The following is a 14,958-nucleotide window of genomic DNA, read 5'->3' on the forward strand; positions in this document are numbered from 1 at the left end:
GACAGGATTTTTACGTGCCTTCCCTGGTTTGGAAAAGAGGCAACTGGTGCACATTTTTGGAAAACCTTGAGGTGGCTGACAGGAGATGGTGGGGCCGGCCTGGAACAGGCAGAGGGCCACCTACCATGGCCACACAGACACTTTATAGTTTGCCAGGAACTTACTCCCGCGTGACAGCATCGGATCCGCTCGTGATCTGAGGGGGCTGAATCCCCTCCACCGAGCAGGCGAGCAAAGGCAGGCTCAGAGGGTACAGGGCATGCCCAGCGCCCCACAGGGGGAGGTAGCATATCGGGGCATCCCTCATCCCTGCTGTGGGGTCCTCTGAAAGCCTCTTTCCTTGCCTCAGCTGTAGCCAGGACCATTGCCCCTCATGTGTCCCCCAGCTTTCCCCCAAGAAACAGTGGGAACTGCAAGACCCTTTCCATGCCTGGATCCCCATCGGGGCTATGCCATTTACCTGGAGAGCATATTTTGGGGTGATACCACATCCACTGAAACCAACAGTAACCAGTGGCTAATATTTCTGACTTTCGGGGAGTCGCTAGGCGCCACGCAGCACTAACACTTGGTGCACAGTGTGGCTGTGCCCCTGTTTATTAGGGATGTGACAATCCTCGACCACGCTCCGTTACAGATGTGGAGATGGGGAGGCCACGACCTTTCCATCGCCCTGCGCAGTCTCTGAAGTCTGCTCCAGTTTGCTGGGACCAAGCTGGACCAAGCCTCCATGGCCCTGTCATCCTGCCCCACAGCCTCCTCCCAGCCCCAACAGCAGAGTGGGGTGACAGCTCCCTCCAGGGCTCCCCCCACCCAGATCAGGCTGAAAGTCTCTGTCCTCTCACCCGACCCTTCTGTCCCAGCGCTGTTCCCCTCAGGAGGAGACAGTTGCTAAGCAGCAATCTGGTGCTGGGTGTGCCTTTATAGTTCCCTGGGGGGCTTTCTTCGGGCACCAGCAGCCCCCCAGGGCCCTCAAGCCTGTTCACTGCCCCCAGAAGCAGCAGCAGCGTCCTTGCTGGTCATGCCCTATGTGTTAGCATCCCCTGTCCTCACGGGGACCCTCTTTACAGGCAAGAACACTGAGGCCTGGGAGTTGAGTTGGGCCCAGTGCCCACTGCCCCCTGAAATGAGTGGCCCAGCGCGCCTGCTTCCCCTCCATGGTCCCTCTGAGCCCTCCCGTCACCATGAGGAGGTACTTGCTGGGGCCCCGGCCCCAAAAGCGGGATCAGGACCAGCCCTCATCACGTGTGGCGGGACCTGCTGGGCCCAACTTACCACCAGGGCTTTGGGACTCCGAGTTCAGTGCTCACTCCAGAAGTCACCAGATGCCACAAACATGAGGTCGCCACCCAGAGGCCGATGCAGAGGTCACTTCCTATGTGGCAGTACAGCTGTCCCCAAGTCCCGAGCAGCTTAGAGCCCCCACCTCAGAAAAACGCGGCTGCCTGCCTGCTACCGAGCACTGGAAAGGGCAGCTACTTCCGCTTCCCTCATGCTTTGCTGGGCTGTGGAGATGGGACGGTCAGTTTTTCACGTAAGTCCCTCTGGCTGAAGATGCCAAATGTCGACTGGAAAAGGCCAACATTCAAATTCACAAACTCAAGCAAGCATCTGAGAAGTGGAGCTAAGTGTCTGGCCAGGTTGCCCTTGGGTCCACGGCATCTGTCCATCTGTGGCCTTTGAGCTGAGGCCGCCTTGAGGCTTGGACACCTGTCCAGTGCTGGTTACAGGCATCTCTGCTGGCCTTTGCTCCTGTGACTTTGATGTCAGCCCTCCGCCCAGGAGTGCTCGCAACCGCACCCACCGGTGCTCCTTCTGGAGACCTGGCGGGCAGGTCCCTCCGGGCGATGTTATGATAACAGGACTTCGACAAAGACATGAGGCCGTGGAGCGGTGAGGACAAGGAGGTGCTCCGTCATGCCGAATTCCCGGCCGCTCGTCACGAGGTGAGCCTTGGCCCAGCGCCTGCCCCAGTCATGATGCTTCCCCTGCCACTGAAACCTCCCTACGCAGAGCCCGGGAGCCCAAGCCCCCTGGCCACTCTGGGCCTGCCCCTTATTCTCAGCACCTGCAAGCCTTCGGTGAGGAGACAGCTCCTGAGCCCCTGGGGCAGATGCCTAGCAGGAGAGGTGGGGCCCAGTGGCCCTGGGACACTGGCGGCACGCCTAGGCTGGCCACACCTCTTTCCTGCCAAGAGTGCCGTCATGTGAGCCAGGGTGCCTGCGGGCAGCAGGGCAGCTGTGGGACTGAGGGTGCCAGGCACCTGAAAATGGGCACCAAGGAGTGGTGGAGGATGAGCCTGGGGGTGGGAGAAAATTCAGCCAGGCCCCGAGGGAGCCGGGTGCACCTCTGCTCCAGACCACCTGGGGCCCCCTGCCTGGCTCCACCAACCTGTTGGCTGGTCACCCTGCCTTGGATGAACCGCCTCTTCCCCTCTCCCCCCAGTCGCCCCTTGCCTGGTTCAGGCCACTCACCTGACAAGCAGGGGTTCGGGAGACTGGTGAGCCTGGACTAGGTGGGCACTGGGTGGGCCAGGGGTCACGGTGCCTGCAGGAGCAGGATGCCCATTACCCTGTGGGGATCCCAGAGGCTGTGAGAGGACAGGGGAAAGCAGGGTATTTCACGGGCTGGGAAGAGGCGGGCGATGGGCGGGGCCTGGAAAATCACTTTCATAAGCGTGAGTCAGCAGGGTTAGGATGAATGAACTTGCACAATCTGGGTGGGGGGGGCAGTCACCCCGCAGTCCCAGGGCCGGCCTTAAAGGGGCCCCTGTGGGATGGGACCCGGCCAGCCCCAGCCCTGAAGCACAGCTGGTGAGCCTGGGTCCCCAGGTCCCCAAATGAGCCTTTTCCTTAGACGGGCGGAGTGGAGGAAGAATCCCACCTCATTCCACCTGATTCCACTTGGCGTCTCCCCACCTTCTCGATTACCCACACCCCCAAAAGCCCTCTAGCACCAGCCTGCCCCCTTCCTGGGGCAAGACAGCTCATGTTCTCATTTGCACAGTGCAGCGAAGTCGCAGTCTGGCCGGGCGCGCACACGGTGAAGTGGTGCCCGCCACGCTGCCCGAGGAAGCCTCAGCCTGCCAGGGCCTGCTTGTTCTCGTGTTCTCATGTACAGGGCCGTGCGCCTCACGGGCTGCCTTTCTTATTTTATGGTCTCGCGCTCTCCCCCCAAAGCAGGACGCGGGCTTTGAGTAGGCAGGACAGCGTGCCTGCGTGCCCCAAGCAGGCCAGCAGAGCGGGCACACGGCGCAGGAGGGAGGGGCGGGGAGGAGCGGGGCCTCGCCAACTGGGGGACATTTCCTTTACCGGCGACGTGGTGGCCTGGCACCCTCTCTGGCCTGGGCCATCTCTGGCAGACCCTCTGCAGCCGGGGCCTGGGGTGGCATGTAAAATTTCATGGTGGGGGGGTTGCCCCCAACACCCACGGCCAAGATAACAATGGCTCGATGCCGTTTAGACAGGAATCGGAATGAATGCCCAAGGCCCAGGAGCATTTCTCACAAAGGCAGGGCCCACGGGAACACGCTCAGGAGCTGACCAGGCGCCTGATGCCAAAAGCAAAAGCAGAGTCCTGCCACCTGCTGTGCTTCGGGCACAGATGCTTTGACCAAGGCCCCTGCGCCTTGATGGTGGATTTGCTGCCCCCGACAGTGTGTGCCCCACGAAGTGTCTGGCCCTGGCCCTGGCCCGGGGGGCCCCAGAGGAGGCAGGCCCGCCCTCGGCACATGCAGCACGGAACGCCCCACGCAGAACAAGCACGTGTGTCCTCCGGCAGGCCTGACCCCAGGGTGCCTTCCCGGGCCAGGGCGGGACGGGCCCCTGCGAGAACCGCCCCTGAGACACAGAGACCTGCCGGGAACCTGAGGGAGCCATGGGCGGGCAGAGAGGGGGGAGCAGGAGGAGGAGGAGGGATACGAGGGGCCCTGGGAGGTTCAGGGTGCTGCCCTGGGGAGGGGCTGGTAGGTGGCCGAGAGCACCAGGGCTGGGGGCACTGTGAGGAGCTGCAGTGAGAAGGGCTCCCGGGGGCTGCAGGCCGCAGGGGCCATGTGCCTGGCCCGGGAGGGGGCGCGGTGCGTTGTGGGGTTAAGTGGCCATCAGCTGCCTGAACTCCGGTGAAGCGCTGCCCCGGGAGTGCTCCAGGCCCAGGTCATGGGACACAGCCACGTGGAGGGGCAGCGGAAGCCCACTGCTCTGGCAGGCTCGTGCCCCACTGCTTCCAGCCCGGCTGCAGGAGTGCTGGGGACCGGGCTGCTGACCTACTCTCTGGGCCTCTGCTCCAAACGGGGGTTTCTTTCTTTCTTTTTAATTTTATAATAGTTTACTTTTACACCATTTTGTGCCTTTTTCCACCTTAGTTGCAATCCCCCTGGGCTTCCCACCACCAAGTCACCCGTGTGCCATCACCACAGTCCAGTGCCTTTCCCCCCCAAACGGGGATTTCCTACCCCACCCCCTGGTTGTGGGCATACAGCCCACGCAGGGCCCTGCCCCCTGGAACACTGGGGAGCGGTGACCAAGCATCGGCTGCCGCTGGACCTACCTCCGGCTCCAGCTCCGGCTGTGCCACTGCCCGGAGGTGGCCTTGCTGGAGCCCCTCCCCCATCCTGGGGCTCTGGGCTGCGACTTCCCAGTATTGTTTGGATGTAAACTGAGGCAGAGAAAGACACCCAGGGTCAGAGACTCCCATGTGAACAGCTCAGTGTGTGGGGGGCAAGATGGCGGCCTGGCAACGGGGCTTGAGCGGGGCCTGGGAGGAGGGGGGCTCCCGGACCGCCCCTGGACCTCGTCTGTCTGTCTCCCTGCCCTGCCCTGCTGCCCCCGCGGGCCCTGACCCCTTTCTGGAACTTAAAAACTCGCTGACGTGCAGGATTTGTCAGAGAAGTGGACTTTCTCCCCTGCTGCCTGCTGGCCTGCCAAGAGATTGTCAGAATAGAATATGTTGAGCTGCTTCCAGAAAGCTCCACTAAGACAAAGACAGATAATGCAACAGGCAGACGAAGGGCAAAGGTTGGACTGAGCCGTTGAGAGAGAAGAAGAGTGGGTCTCTGTGGGGGGACTGAGGGGGGCCGGCTCCCTGGGACACACAAGACTCCACCAGAACTGTCCTTTCCCTTTCTTGACCATGAGTTTGGGTGGCTGCCTAAGTGTCTGGAATATGAACCTCTACAGCCAGATGTGTTAAAAATGAGGCTGCAGGGCCCTGCCTGGTGGCGCAGCAGGTGAAAGCGCAGCACTAAGAAACTTAAGCCACTTCCACATGAGTTCGATTCCCGCCTGCCCCGAAGGTGACCACATGGTGTGGCAGACCTCTCCTGACCCGCCCGCTGCTCCCCTCTGCAGAGAAATTAAAAAATCTGCCAGTTCTGATCCCCGCTCTGCCTCTGGTGAAGCCTCTCCCTGCCCCTGAGCCTCTGGTCTGTACCCCAGTTCTGTATGCACAAATAAAAAAATCTTTTTTTAAAAAAAGCAAGGCTGCAAAGTAGCAAATAAAATATAGTTACCAGGTAACTTCAGTTCTCAGATGGACAATCAACTTTTAGGATAAGTGTAGCTGATGCAATACTTACACTGAAAGCTTTTTGGGAAATACATACAGTGACAACTTTTTTCATTATCTGATATTCATAATTACCTGGGCATCCTGTATTTTATTTGGCAAGTCTAGCTGTAGGAATAAAATACACACTAGATTTCAAACAGTCAGTACAAAAAAAAAAAACAACAGAAAAATGCAAATATTTTCGACATCCTGAGCTCAAGAAGGTAGACTGCTTGAACTGACATCACTCATTTCTTTCACTTGTGCCATGGGCCACTGGGATACCTAATGCCACACGTACTTCTCTCTTGATGCCTCCACTGGCCCTGGGCAAGTTCCTCGCACGCGTACAAACCTCACCTTCTGGGCTCGGCGTGGAAAGCCCCTCTGTAACCCAGGAACTGGCAACTCCGCCAGGGCAAACCCAGACAGCCGGTCGCCCTGGGCATGGCAAGAGGCTGATTTAGTGTGACCTGCCTCAGTTTCCCTCCCTGATACTGCTATGGCCAGGCAGTTGAGAAAAGGGGCCTGGCTTGAGGTGGGTGAGGGGCACACAGCAGCCTGCTCTGCAGGGCATAACAGCCCCACTCCCCGGTTTCTCCAACCTCCCCTGCGCTGCTCGGGACCTGGGAACCAGTGCAAGAGCGTGTGGGGGAAGTCCAGGGTCCTGGCACAGAAGCAGATCGAACCCACCATTCCTCTGTCCCTAAGATCCTGGACCACTCAAGGGGCTGCCTCTGCCCCCGCCCCTTCCCCCTTCTGCTCCTCCTCCCGGTTCCCTTGTGCAGCTCCCACACTCCTGCCACTTGCTGGGGTTCTCCGGGCACTGGAAAATGCTGACAAGAGGTTCTTTTCACATAACTGAGGCTCAGAGAGGCCACTCCTGAGCCTGAGGACACACAGCACAAGTGGCAGAGGTGGGGCTGGGAGCCAGAGCCTGGGCGCCTCCAGGAGAGAGGCTGACAGCAGACAAGGAAGCCTTCCTCCTGCCTCAGACACCATGGCAGCAGGGCCGTGCCAGTCACTTCACAAGGTGCTTTACATGTAAAGCATCTCCTGGGCCGATGCATTGCTTCCCTGTAACTGCCCAGTGAAGAAGGCGTGGATGCTGTTTTTCTATTCGACAGGCAAGGAAGCCAAGGCCTGCAGACATCTGTCATGGCCCCAGTCACAGCAGAGCTGAGATGGAGACAGTCCCTGCTGGGTGCTTCGCGGGACAAAACGGGGCCCTCCCGGTGCCTGACGGAGAGCTAATATTTGCCCTGTGCCTCTTGTTTACCAAGCACTGTTATCCACCTTATCTCATCGACTCTCTGGACCGCCCAGAGAGGAGGGCAAATATTTTCAATGACAAGTTTAGTTTGCAGATGAAGAAACCCAGAGGGATTTGCCAAGTCTGTGTGGCAATGCAGTGTGTGTGGTGGCTGAGCCATGGTCACCCCAAGGTGGGAGCCTTCCCTTCTGAGAGACAGCGGAGCTCAGTGAGGCTCATGACCCAAGTCACCAGAGACCAGCGAAGGAGATGGTGTCAAAGTTGGGGTACACTGGCATCCCACCCGGAGGGAAGGGGTTTCAGGGCCAGAGCGGGAGTAGGGGGTAGCCCCCGGGAGGAGCAGCTGCGCAGGTGAGAGGCTCTCCGGCCACACTCTGCTTCTTTATCCCCCACCTCCCAGCTTCTTGTTCTGTGGCCACATCACTTCTGCTGTGTGACTCTGGGCAAGTGGCATGACCTTTGGGGCTTCCATTTCCTTGTCTGTGAGATAGGAATGGACAATGGCTTCTCATCCCACACTTGCACCTGGGGATGACTCGGGAGATTTGGGGTACACTAGAGCCCAGGCCCCCCACCAGGAGCATCCCTGGAGAGTCCCATGTACAACAGGGCACGGTGTCCCTAGGCTGCTGGTTTCTAGGCTGGCTAGAAACGGCCTGGCCCGTGGAGGTGCCCAGCACACTAGGCCCCTCCCCTGGCACCCTGATATTATAGCCACACTCTTTAGGAGACTGCAGGAGCTAAAGGCAAACCTCAGGTGAAGGCACCTTAGGGTGCAGGGCTGAATGGCCACCAGCTCCACCGATGGACGGACCCGGAACACACCTTGCGCATTTACCACCACTCACGATAGGACCTTCAGACCTCAGGGCACCCCTGAGATTGACCCCAAGATGTCCCCCTGTGTTCCTCTGCATGGCCATTTCCTGGGCTGGAATTCTTGTTGCACCCACACCAACCACTCCAAGACATACCACGGTGAACAAGGGCGCGCCCTCCACAGCCTTGGCATTCAGAGCAGACTCCCTGAGCAGCAACCGTGCCAGGTGGGGGCCATGCTGGCGAGAGCAGAGGGGAAGAGTGGGGACACCCTGCAGAGAGGACTCTGAAGAAACAGGGACCCCGACTGGGCAAAGCCAGGCTGTGCCCTGCCCCACATGTGGGCTGGAGGGATGACCTGGAAAGGACCAGGGGAAAAAAAGGGGAACCTGGACAGACTGATTTTTAAAATCCCAACTTCCATGCTCTCTGCATAATAAGCCATCATCATCACAGCTGGAAGCCACCAGCGCAGAGATTTCTGTGCTACCGCCAAAGCCTGGTCTGGGCCACAGCAGTAGTTGAACAAATGTTAAGGGAATGAGAGCACGGATCTTGTTTGTTGCTTTCAGACTTTCCCGATGGACTCTGTCCAAGCGGGACCAGCCCTGAGCTGTACAGTGCACGTATGCGCTTTTCTGTAGTCGTGCCCGAAGGCAGTCCTGGATGCGAAGGCTGGTGACAGGGCCGGGGCACCGCCTCGGAGACCCTTCCTGCAGAGAGCAAGCGCCCTGGGCTCACGGACTCTGGGCGGAGCTCAGCTCTGGAGCTCGCTAGCTGTGTGTCCTTGGGCGAGAAGTCACCATGCAGCTGTCCCTCGGAGGGCGCTGCTGGTGCAGCGAGGGGCCTCTGTAAGTGAGGACCAGCCTCACCTCTGCTCCATCACCTGCCTATTCACTCTGGCCAGTCCCCATGGCTCTGGGCCTGCTGATTTTCCGATCATCCAGCCCACAACTGCCCCCAGGTAGTCTCTAGAGCAGCGGTTCTCAAAGTTGGGCCCCACACCCGCAGCACCTGGGAAATGCAGACTCTCAGGCCCTGCCCAAGGCCATTGCGTCACAAACTCTGGGCCTGGGTCTGTCTCTTTACAAGGCTTCCAGGTGACCCCGTGCTCCCTGAGGCTGAGGACGCCTGCTGTCCACGCCGGACTGTACCCCACAGACACTGCAGCAGGTGATTCATCTGGCTTGGCCACACAGGTGGTCCACACTAGTCTCTGGCTCTGCTTCCCCTACCTGCTCCTAATCTGTCAGCATGTGCCCCTGGGCCCCTCAGCATGTGACAGGGCTGAGAGATGCTTTGCAGCATTAGCGGAGGCCTGGCTGGCCAGCCCCTCCTCCAAGCCGCCGGGCCGCTGAGCAGGCCCGTGGCCTCTCTACCCAAGGACACGGCCCTGGGAGCCGGAAGCAGCCCTGCGGCCGGCGGCCTCTCCCTGGCCATCCCGGTGTTGTTGTTGGCCCTGGGAGCAGGGGCACAGCTTTCTTTGTTTCCTTTCCCCCACATGCTAAAAAAAGCCCCATTTGCCATTTCGCAACCCTCCAGGCTGTCTTTCTGGGGCAGGCAGGTCAGTGACCTTACTTGCCTCACATGATAAGATTCCCTTCCCCAGGCCTGGAGGGGGAGCGGCCACAGGAGCGACTGACCAGTGTCTCTGGGCCCACGAGCCTTCCTAGCATGTGCTGTGCTGACGCGTGGGGACGCCTCTGTCCCTGTCTCTCACAAACTAGGACCTGCCAACCAGACTTGTGCTGCCCCTGCCCCCCACAGCACCGCCTCTGGTGCCAGCAATCCTCTACCCACCTGGCCACGGGAGCTGGAGGGCCTGGCAGACAGGCCCCAGCAGGTGCCGACCTGGAAGGGCTTCACGCCGGCTGCCTCCTGCCGGCCCACACCTCCTGCCTGGCTTTCCTCCAGTTCTGGGGTTCTGGGCAAACCTCTTGAGATCCCTTTTTGAATCTCTGCAGTTCAGACAGAGTGGGGGTATCTGGACCTTGCATTTCTGGGCCCTACTGAGAACTTTGCAAGTACATTCTTGGCCTTGCAAATCAGACCTGACAAACCAAGTGCTTCAGACCCAACTGACTTGAGTCAGAGCAAAGAAAGTAAGAGTGCACCCGGGAGGGAACTGGCGGAGGGGTGTCATGGAAGCCTCTGTGGAGGGAGCAGTTGGCTCAGGGGGCTGGGGAGTGGAGAGTCGGGTAGGGGCAGGGCAGAGAGCCTCTCTGTGCTGCCCCAGGGTGGGAGGTGGGCAGCTTTGAAGACCTGGAGCCCTGAGGGAGGGGGTTGGGGAGGCCAGGGGCTGCCCCGGCCTTGTCAGGCTGAGCCTGGAGGCGACACAACCTTGGGCGGGACCTGCTGCAGAGGGAGGGTCCCCGAAGCTCCATGCTGGGGGAGGTGGGGCGGGCAGCGTGAACAGGAGCGGGCAGCTGTGGCAGCTGGTCAGAGAGCTGGCAGCACCTCAGCCCGGGACACTGGCGGCCCGAGTGGGCCATGGAGGGGGCCTGGGTCTGTTTTGTATTTAGTGTCAGTGGGCCTTGGTGATGGATCAACACTAGGGTGTGAGCAGCCCTGTCAACTGAGAGGCAACAGACTTCCAGAATCAAGCGCCTGACGGGCGGCAGGGCTGTTTGACTGTGCTCACCCACTGCCCACTTCAAGCTACCCCCGGGCGGGCCAGGGCGGAGACGAGCATACTGGGGTCTCACCTTGTGAGCAGAGCGGGCCTGGTGGCCTAGCACTGGGCTGGAGCCAGGAGGCAGCTCCGCCTGAGGACGTGAGGGGGACGGGCAGGTCCTGGACTGGGAGGTTACTGGGAAAGGGACAGGAGAGCAGGAAGCCCAAGGGTGAACGCCCATGCTGAGGCCTGCGGAGGCCCCAGCTGGGTATAGAAGGTTGAGCTGTGGGGACCAAGGGGTTTCTCTTACAGCACACGGTGGGTGCTGCTGGCAGAGATGTCGAAAGCCTGGGGTCTGGGGTGGGATGGAGTTGAGGGGGTGTCCCCAGCAGCGTGCAGAGCTCACGCCCCTTGGAGCCTGCTCCTCCGGGGCTCTCACAGCACTCGGTGGAGGCTCAGCCCAGGGCCGGTGACTTCCCCTTTAAGCATGGCTGCAGCGGCTTCCCCTTGAGGTTCTTGCAAAGCAGCTGAGCGGCCAGGGGCCAGGGCAGCTGGGGGTGGGGGCCAGCGGGTGGGGGAGTGGGGCTGGGGTGGAGGCAGGGAGGGCAGAGGGCCTGGATGGATAATCAGGGTGACAGCAAAGGCCATGATGTCTTATGCCCTAACCAGATGCCAGGCCGTGCTCCTCTCCGCGCCCCGCCAGTTACTCCTAGCGGCCACGTTTTCAGATGGCAAAGCCAGGGCTCGGCTGGCAGGGGGTGGCGGTGCTCGCCCCACTCCGCCCTGCAGCCTCCTCCTGATTTTGCCCCCTTCCTTCCCCAGCACAAGAAGTTGTTCTCTGCGGGTGCTCTTGAGGAAACGAGACCTACCTGGTCTCCTTGACACTCCCTGGGGAGCAACTTGCACCTCAGTCGCCTTCTAGTTAGCTGCCATCCTCACCACCGCCAGCGCCTTCATCATCACCGCCCTCTTCATCGCCATCTTCATCAGCAGCATCGCTGCATCCTGGGTAACGAGTTGTTCCTTCTCTGTATTTCCACGCGTCCTCCCCTGGCCCCACACTGCTTGTACGTTTGGGAGGGGTGCAACCCACTGGTGGAGGTGGGGCCCGGTGGAGAGTGCCGGGAGGGGCTGCCCGTCTGAGCAGACAAGCTCCCGGAGCTCCAGAGCTGCACCCGGCAGGACCCAGCAGGACCCGACAGGCCCCTGGCTCTTGGACGGAGGAGAGCCCGAGAGCCCGCGTGCCGGCAGCCTGCTGCCCTCTGACCCTCATGGCTGCCTGCCCTTTGGGGTGCCGCCGGCAGGCACAGGCAGGTCCAGGCAGGGCCGGCGCAGCTCTGCATGTCTGGTGCACGGTTCCGGTGGAGGAGCGGGGCTGCTGAGATGCCGGTGATGTGAGCGGGGCCTGGTCGCTCTCGCCTTAGGACAGTCCCCAGGAGGCAGGCGCTGGGGTTGAGCAGCGCCCGCCCAGGCAGGAGTCTAGCACATCAGCAGGCTGGGCCTGGCTGCACTCTCCTTGCTGGGCAAAGAGGAGCGTGCCCACGTCTTCCCTGACCAGAGCCAGGCCAGGCTACACAACAGCCACGCCCAGCGCAAAGAACCGCAGGAAGTCACCACCCTTGGAGGTGCTATGACAGAGTGGGGTGGAGGGATGTTTCTACAGGTCAGATGGCTCTGTGCCACAGAGCCACAGCGGGTTTCCTAGACTGGCACCAGAAATTCAGAAATGCATGTTTCTGGGCCCGGCCCGGCCTCCCTGCCCAGGCAACTCACATTCTCTTCCCTTCCCTCTCACAGTGCAGACACCGGATGCAGTGGGGTACCCTATTCTCCCACAGTTCCATCTGCTCAGGATACCCCCCGCCAGGGCTTTGGTTGCCAACCACTTGCAAGTAGTGAGTCCCCAGGTCACCCACACTGTGAGCAACATGGCTGCCACCAGAGGCTCCCGTGACCCCTCCCCAGGCTCCCTGACTTTCAAGAGTGGCTCAGAGAACCGCGGAGGACAGTTCACTTATTATTTGTTGCTGATGTACTGCAAAGGCCAACCTCATGATCCACACAACAGCCGCATGAAGAGACTCGTGGGGGGCGAGGGGGCTGCCGAGCACGGGAGCTTCTGTCCCCATGGGCGTGGGGTGCATCACCCTCCCGGCTTGCGGGCAGACACACTCACACATCTGGAGGTTCTCCAACTGTCCTCCCCTTGAGGCATTTCTGTGGCACTTTATTAGGGTGGCCCTGTGGATCGCTACCTCTTTGTAGCTCCTCTCCCTCCCTGAAGATGGGAGGAAGGTGGAAACTTCCAGATTCTAACCATGCCCTCTCTGTGAGCAGCCCCACCCCAAGCTGCCAGGAGCCCTGCAAGAGGGGCCTCTTTAGAACACAAAAGCTGCTGCTATCGCCCACAAAGTGCTCAGAGGTCACCTTGGAATACCCAATGCTCCCCGCACGCAGGCTAGGAAATGATCAAGGTTGAGGAGGCCTGGCCAGGCGCGGGGGATGAACGCCGAAAGATGTTATTTTTGGTATCCACACCAGCACACTGCCCATTGGAATCTTGGGCCCGGGGCCCAGGTGGGTTCCCGCCATCCCCAAGGGGAGCAGTGCTGACTCCCTACTAGGCGGGCTGGCAACGGTCGGTCAAGCCGGAAGGGCCGCTTTCTCTGATCATCTATACTCTAAGAACGCAGGCCAAGGTGGTGCTGGGTGGGCAGAGCGCTGGGGGGCGTCCTCGGTGGGCCGGCTGGCCCCAGGGGCTGTGCTGCCGCGCACTGAGCAGGGCCGCCTGCCCTAGGGGGGGTCACGGAGCACAAGGCTCCCGCCCTGGTGCTGCTTGGGTTTCCGGGGACCCCCTCCCCGGCGCTGCCCTGCTAGGCACCCCGGCAGCTGGAGCAGGCGGCAGGAGGTCAAGCGCAGAAGGCGAGAGCAGTCAGGACATGTCTCTGTGCCAGCTGGCTAGGGTGTGGTGGGAAGTCCGGGCAGTGCTTTTTGGGGTGTGAATGAGTCCGCTGCGGTCAGTTTGCAGGGAGCACCATGCCGGCTCCCAACTAGGGAGAGGGAGCAGGGGTGTCCACACGGCGGGGTCGCTGACTTCCCCATCACAGTGGGGGGTGCAGTGCAGACAACTTGTCATGCAGGGTGAGGTCCATATCATCCTCTTTGCTTTGACTATAAGTCACTAATTATATTAAAGTAAGTATGAGATTTAATTTCCTGCAGCGCTGTTTCATCCCCGCCCCACAAACCCAGAACTGATGGCATGGCGGCTCTGCGCGGGCCCCGGGCCGTCTGGGTGCTGCTGCCCCAGGTCCCTGCCTGGCCAGCTCCGGCCAGGTCCCGCCCCGGGACTCCCCGTGCCTTCACGCCGGCGGAACTCGCTTCCCACTTTGCCATGTCCAGGGCGCCGCAGGGCCTCCCCTTGTTCCCTCAAGGAGACCCCCCATTAGGGTGGGGAGCCCAGAGGGCAGATGCTCACCCCTCTTTGCACCTGAGGACCATTTCTTTCACCCCTGAACCTTGCCTCAGATTTTACAGGGAGAAATACTTCAGCGTGGGCAAAGGAGAACCTCCAGGGGCCGTGGGGTGAGCTGCTCAGGAAGACCGCAGTAGGATGGACCTCACCCTGGGGGTGTCCCGCCTCTGGCCATAATGCTCTTGTGGCCAGCGCGGCCTCCTTAGGTATCTGTCTTTGTGGGAGGGCCTCAGCAAAGCCCTTCCTGACTGCCTTGCTGGCAGGGCCCAAGTGCAACCATGAAGACACTCGCAGAGTGGGTTCTGGCACCTCCTCACCACAGAGCACTTTGTAGCCGTTCTTGGGGAACCACCGGAATGGTGCCCCAGCGTCACCGGTGAAAAGAGGGCGTGGGTGGGGCTTGCTCCAATGTGAGGAAGGAAGAAAGGAGGGGAAAAGAGATGGTGAGGGGAAGGGAAGGGGTGAGGAAGGAGGACTGGGTGGGGGTGGAGCGCTCCACGGGGGGCACCTGGGTGGCTGGGGGACAGGCTGTCATCACAAACGCACCTGCACGTGGCGCCCCTTTCCCGTGCCGCTATAAACGGAGGGAATGTAAACAGATGCTTCCCGCGCCCATCCTCATCACCTGGACCCAGAAGAGACTGGGCCACATCGCAGGCCCCTGCAGGGGGAGAGCCCCCACCGCTCCCCACGCTGGCTGACTGTGCAGAGACCCGCCCCAGCCCAGTCTCTGGCCTGCTGCCTGTGGCAGGCAGCCTGATGGCCAAGGGGCTGGGGGCTTCTCCTGTCTAAGGGCTCCGACCTCACTCTGGCTCTGTCCTCACCGGCAGTGCCCACAGGGGAAGGGCACTGGGCACAGGCCTCTCCAGGGTAATGCACCTGCTGGTACCCTCGGGCGGCGGGCAGGCCACCTGCGTCTGGGCACTCAGAAGGCTGGGCTCGCCCTTCCCGTTAGTTCCACAGGCAACCTGTTTTGCGAGTGTTTCTGCTTCCCTTCTCAGAGAGGGGCTCCCACCCTGACCCGCACGCTGACTTAGTAGGGGAGGATGGCTGAGAGGAGCATTTCCCAAACGTGTTGACCACACGCCCTTGCTTTTTGGAGTCCTTTGCAGAGGCAGTGTTCCCTGGAACACTCTTGGGGAACCCCAAGTTAGACGTGTGTACAAATACAAAGGAAACCAGAAATTTTGAGTTGGGCAGGGTGGCTGGGATTCAGAGGACTGGGAAGCCACG

At 60.7% G+C, this 14,958-nt stretch overlaps 1 protein-coding gene across 3 annotated transcripts in view; it reads right to left on the reverse strand.

Moving 5' to 3' along the window:
• OSGIN1 (oxidative stress induced growth inhibitor 1) overlaps window positions 1-11,130 on the reverse strand; it is a 19,844-nt gene extending 8,714 nt beyond the window's left edge. The window contains exons 1-2 of one of the 3 annotated variants that reach the window (XM_012730425.1): window positions 2,475-2,662; window positions 1,276-1,568 (exon numbers count right to left, since the gene is read on the reverse strand). The gene's annotated coding sequence lies outside the window, so the exon portion shown is untranslated. Of the gene's footprint in view, window positions 1-1,275; window positions 1,569-2,474; window positions 2,663-11,119 lie in introns of those variants that run through there. The other 2 variants (XM_012730426.1, XM_004690341.2) reach the window with 2 other exon arrangements.
• Between the last annotated feature and the right edge of the window lie 3,828 nt (window positions 11,131-14,958).

The sequence above is a fragment of the Condylura cristata genome, unplaced genomic scaffold (assembly GCF_000260355.1).
Source record: "Condylura cristata isolate star-nosed mole 26May11 unplaced genomic scaffold, ConCri1.0 scaffold00028, whole genome shotgun sequence".
Classification (NCBI taxonomy): domain Eukaryota; kingdom Metazoa; phylum Chordata; class Mammalia; order Eulipotyphla; family Talpidae; genus Condylura; species Condylura cristata.